Source organism: Papio anubis, chromosome 18 (assembly GCF_008728515.1).
Source record: "Papio anubis isolate 15944 chromosome 18, Panubis1.0, whole genome shotgun sequence".
In the NCBI taxonomy this organism is placed as follows: Eukaryota; Metazoa; Chordata; class Mammalia; order Primates; family Cercopithecidae; genus Papio; species Papio anubis.
This window is the reverse complement of record NC_044993.1, coordinates 19,713,916-19,719,915: the sequence shown is the minus strand read 5'-3', so window position 1 is coordinate 19,719,915 and position 6,000 is coordinate 19,713,916.

The window sequence follows — 6,000 nt, the reverse complement described above, 5'->3', positions numbered from 1 at the left end:
CGCATCAATAAAACTTGCTGCCTAACACCACTGCCTTGTCCTTGAATTCTTTCCTGGGTGAAGTCAAGAACCTCCCCAGACTAAGCCCCAATTTTGGGGCTCACCTGTCCTGCATCAGTTCCAGTGTTTTTAATTTTTTTTAAGGAAGATGGTGTGCGACAAAGGATCAAGAGTGACAATTTCTTGTAAATGCAATTGAATGATGCAGAAATCATATATGCCACAAGAAAAGATAAAGCTGAATATGAAGATGATAAGAACGATCTAGTAGTAAAAATTTCTTATGTGGTGGCCAAAAAAATGCCCCCTTTACAGTGTCTTAGGCAACAGCCTATATCTGTAGTACAAATCAACAGTGTGGTGGTTAAACAATGGAGGAACTACATGTGAACAATAGTATCCATCTTTTAATGAATTAATATTAGATTTTATTAAATGAATATATTTACATTTTAGGGTAAAATAAAATGTTTAAGATATAGACATTTAAAATTATTTTCCTTCATTTAACCATTACATATATATATTTAACCATTTACCATTACATATTTACTTAACCATTACATTTAACCATTTAACCATTACATTTAACCATTACATGGATATATAACCTGTCAAACATCAGCTCTGAATCAGATAATAGGACTTTTACTGTATTCTTAAATACCCTAAATTTTGCTAGTTCCTCTTGGCTTGATTCTTCTCAAGATGTACTCTACAATATGAAAGTGCTGTTGATCCTGTGTTGAGGGGAGTTGAGAGGCATCCAGAATTAGGAGACTTAGCCCCAAAATCATCTAAATGGCACAGTAATTTCGTCACTGGCCAAGAGCAATTGTGACTGTTTAGGAGTGTAGGTGACTTGAACCTGGGGTCTTGATCCGCACCCCTTAGGCTGCCTGGGGCATTTTCTACACCAGCAGTCAAACAAGCTTATACCCATAGACTCTGGAGCTGAAAGCTTTTAGGAGAGCCCCAAAGTTAGCCACATTTGAGAATCTGACCGGTGCACACTGGCGCCATATGCTCTGTAAATACAATTGCATGTTTCTCAGCTGCAGCTTTGCCGTGATGCCAACAGGTGAGGGCAGGGATGCTAGCAATTCTGTGGGCTAACAGAAATTGTTATGAGTTTATAAAACTCTTAATCTACATGCAAAGCTTTTATGTGCTCCTGTTTCAGTTACCTATGCCCTCCCCCACCCTGTAACCCTTCGGCTGTTACAAAGTTGAGGAGGGAATCCCTTGTGGATTGTATGAGCTTCAGAAAAATAAAGCAAACATAAAGATGAAAATGATTTGGCTCTCTGTTGATACTGTCTACGTGAACACCCACCCACTGCTTTCTCTCTACAATGAATAGGGCCCAATATGCATCATGTTACAAGCTGCAGAGCTTCAATTAAGTAATTTAATCACCCTGTTCTGGTCATTATGCAGAATTGACAGAAAGTGTTCCTCCTGCTCCCACAAATTGCTGCTATTCCTTTGGGAGAACTAAATAAAGACACGGTATTAAGAGGAACATTAAGAAGCCTGACAAATATGTACAACAGACAGCAGAAGTCAGCTCATGTACAAAGGGAAGCAACCGCAACTTCTGTCACTGCATTTTCACAAAAGTCCCTTTCTCAGATGATGAATAAAGTGCTCGTGTACTTTCTAATGTGTTTTTCTCATGACATGATATATCTTAGTAGGCATGTTTATGGGTGTCGTGGTCTTTTACCAAAGATGTGAATCAGAAGATGGGCTATATGTTTAAGTGTTTTTTTTTCCTAGTTTGTAAATGCAATATTGAAATATACCATGCTAGAATTATGTGCTGAGAGCCAACACTCGGTCTCGCAAGCTTTGGATCAGAGTAGCAAGCTACTGCTCGTCAGGAATACAGATACACAATGAATATAGTCAACCATATGACTGTATTGTTTTGAGTTTAAAAGAATAAGGTAACTAAATCAAGCAAAGATTAGTCATTGTTTTCCTACATCCCTGTGCAGCATTGCTTCAACATAAAAATCCCTTATTAATGTTGTGTCATGCTCCTACTACCCTTTTATTTCCAAGATCTTCCCGTTCACCCCCGTGCAGTCCCAGACCATTGTGAGTATGCCTGGCTCTGTTATTCTAAGGAAGTCCTCCACTGAACTGGGTGGTTGGTAGGTACTTGGTAAATGCTGTCGAATGAATACATTGAGTTTCATTCTTTTTTTCTTGTCATTTATCCCATAGCCCATCCTGTCTACTAATCTTGCCTTTCTGTTTCCCTTACGAGCATGTTCAGTCATTCTGGTCTCTGGTTTCACCCAGTCTATCTGGTAGATTTCTATGATCATGCATCTCAGGGGTGTGGTGCCCTCTCTAGTGCCTTTGGTTTGTTACAGATACATTTCTGTTTGCAGTTTATCAGGCTTTCTTGCCTCTAGTTCGCCATCCCATCCCTACACCTACAGTCCACATATGAACATCTGTACATGCATGCATGTGCATGTGTGCACACACACACAGAGACACACGCACGCACACTTTCCCTTAACTACATAGCATGTAGTCCATAGTCATACAGGTTGAGCATCCCTAATCTAAAATTTGAAATGCTCCAAAATTGGAAACTTGTTGAGTGCTGACTTGATGTCACAGGTAGAAAATTCCACACCTGACCTCTTGTGAAAGGTTGCAGTCAAAACACAGCAATGCCACACACCATTTATTCAGTGTCCCCAGGGAAATAAAACCTTCCCAGCCCCCTTCATCTGTAATGTATCTTTCCCCTGCACGCCCACAAAGGGTAAGAAAATGGCAAGTGTGCAGACCAGATAGGCTAGTGGCAAGTTCTGGAGATGCTACTGTGTTGTTTAGTTACCCTGAACACATTATTTCTTCACTGTATTAATGGTATGTCGTGTTTTTTGTTTGTTTTTTGTTTTTTTGAGATGGAGCCTTGCTCTGTCACCTAGGCTGGAGTGCAGTGGCGCCATCTCAGCTCACTACAACCTCTGCCTCCCAGGTTCACACCATTCTCCTGCCTCAGCCTCCCAAGTAGTTGGGACTACAGGCGCCCGCCACCATGCCTGGCTAATAGTTTATATTTTTAGTAGAGACGGGGTTTCACCGTGTTAGCCAGGATGGTCTCGATCTCCTGACCTCATGATCTGCCCACCTCAGCCTCCCACAGTGCTGATTACAGGTGTGAGCCACTGTGCCTGGCCGGTATGTTGTATTTTTTTACAGTTAAGTACTTGTGTGTAAGTGTAACACAATGATTGCTTATTGGTAGCATATAAATTCAGAGGGAGGAATGATCATGATGCTTAATAACACAGATTTTGTCCACATGGTTGGCTGAGATGGTGACAGCTTTGCTTTCCAATAGTTCAATGTACACAAACTTCGTTTCATGCATAAAATTATTAAAAGTATAGTATAAAATTATCTTCAGGCCATATGTGTATGAAACATAAATGAATTTTGTGTTTACACTTGGGTTCCATCCCCAAGATATCTCATTATTCTATATGCAAATATTCCAAAATTAAAAAAAAAAATCCCGAATCTGAAACGCTCCAAGCATTTCACATAAGGAATACCTAACCTGTATATACCAAACCCTGACCCTTTCCCTCTGTTTTTTTCCAAGGTTTGAATGACCAGAAGGTGGTTGAGTTAAGATCTGGGGGGAAAATAATCAAGACAGAACTAAAGGCTGGTACAAAACCCTGGGGTAGGCAGAATAATGTGAGGAAAAAATAAACCTCTATCTTGTTTAAGGCACAGTTACTAGGAATATCTTTTTTCATCCCTTTGTTCCCAACCTAACCATGAATATTTATTTTAGGTATGTTTTATAGTAATGTTTCATTTACATAGCATCTAGATCGATTTTTTTCTTTTTTTTTGAGACAAAGTTTTGCTCTTGTTGCCCAGGCTAGAGTGCAATGGTGCAATGGTGAGGTCTTGGCTCACTACAGCCTCCACTTCCCGGGTTCAAGTGATTCTCCTGCCTCAGCCTCCCAAGTAGCTGGGATTATAGGCACCCCACACCATGGCCAGCTAATTTTTGTATTTTTCATAGAGACAGAGTTTCACCATGTCAGCTAGGCTGGTCTTGAACTCCTGACCTCAGGTGATCTGCCTGCCTCGGCCTCCCAAAGTGCTGGGATTACAGGCATCAGCCACTGTTCCAGCTGTATGTATGTAGATTTATAAACTGATTTGAGAATGTCTATCTTTTGAAATCAGGCATTTAAGTTTTTTATGCATATTATAATTATAGACACAGTCATATGCCTGTCATCTTATATGTCTTTTCAATTTACTATGCCTGTTTCCCCTTTTCCCTTTGTTGAATTTATGACTTTTCTTCCATTTTCTTTCCTGTTCTATTGTTTTCCATGATGTTTTGGAAATTATGTATAACTTTTGTAGTGATCTTTTAGTAATCACCTTCAAATTTATATTTTTCTTCAGTGCCTAAAATTATTAATTGTATACTTATTATTCATGTACGAAACAACAATCTTAGCATATTTTACTTCATTTTCTCCATCTCATTAGTTTCTATGTTGAGATTATCTTGGATTTTAGTTCTAGATTGTTATATATTTTAAAATCAATAATTATTTAAACTGAACTGTAAGTTTTTTTTTTTATTTTTCAAGAGATGGGATCTTGCTGTGTTGTGCAGGCTGGCCTTGAACTCCTGGGCTCAAGTGGTCCTTCTGCCTTTGCCTCCCGAGTAGCTGGAGCTATAGTTGCTTACGCTACTATGCCTGTCTGAACGGTGTTTTATTAGTTTCTTTGCTTAGCACTTACGTTGTCTGTTATATCTTACTTTTAGTCCTTTGTGCTCTTGCCTCTTTTCTATCATAACCACATTATATGGTAGTTAATTGTGTGTCCCCTGGCTGTCTTGGTACACGATGCCTGAAGACTCTCTTCTGCATTTCCTGAGTTCCACCTGTAGTAGCTACACTGTAAATGTTTGTTGAATGAATGTAAGCCCTGATTTTCCATATCATCCCAGCCCTGTACTTTGATTTGCTTCTCTGTGTTTCTAGCTGACCTCATTCCTTCTGGTCTAGATCCTTAGGTGTTACCAGATCTACAAGCCTGTCTGCTCTCTGCATGAGGTGCACCATGGTGGATATAAGAATTGGCAGGAAGCAGAACGGAACTCAGGGCTCCGGCCGACCTCCTGAGAGGAGGTACCTTTGCTTTGCCATCTGACCCTCTGTCAATTGCTGAAGTTTATTTCCCTAGACGTTTACATGTAAAGCGATACAGAGTAGTTGACAAGGTTGAGATGGCAGAAGGATGCAGGCATGAATGGAGGAGCAGCCATGTATTGAGTATTAAGTTGGTAGAAGTGAGGATTGAGAAAACACACATCTCAGGTCTTAGATGTGAGAAGAATCTTTAGATGGCTTATGCATTTATTTAGCCATGTAGTCTGGATATGAGAGTCAAGGCCAGATCCTTTCATAAAGAATATTATCTACTGATTTGTCCTGCCATGTTTTGTTATTCTGAGGGAAAAATACCTTACCCCATGGGAAGAATAGGCTATAAAATCCTCTATGTGTTGGGAAGTTTACCCTAGGCCTACATTTTACGTTGATTAAATTTTGTTCTATTGCTTCATCACTCAGGATACTACACTAAACTTTTCTCCTCTTCTGTTTATACCTTGAAGGCATTTATTGGCTATTATCATGGTTCCCTAGCTACCTTGGTGGTTGTTTGGCCAGACAGTTTATTCGTAATGTTTATTTTTATATTTATCTCTTTAGTTCTGCCCTTATTATTTTATATTGTTTTTCCATCTTTGGCTTATGTCTACCTACTGTCAGGCTTTGTTCCATAAGGCTTAAGAGAGTTCTTTGAGCCATTTGGGCTGCTATAACAAAACGCCATAGATTGCGTGGCTTATAAACAACAGACGTTTACTTCTCACGCTTCTGGAGGCTGGCAAGTTCCTGATCAAGGTGCCGGCAGATT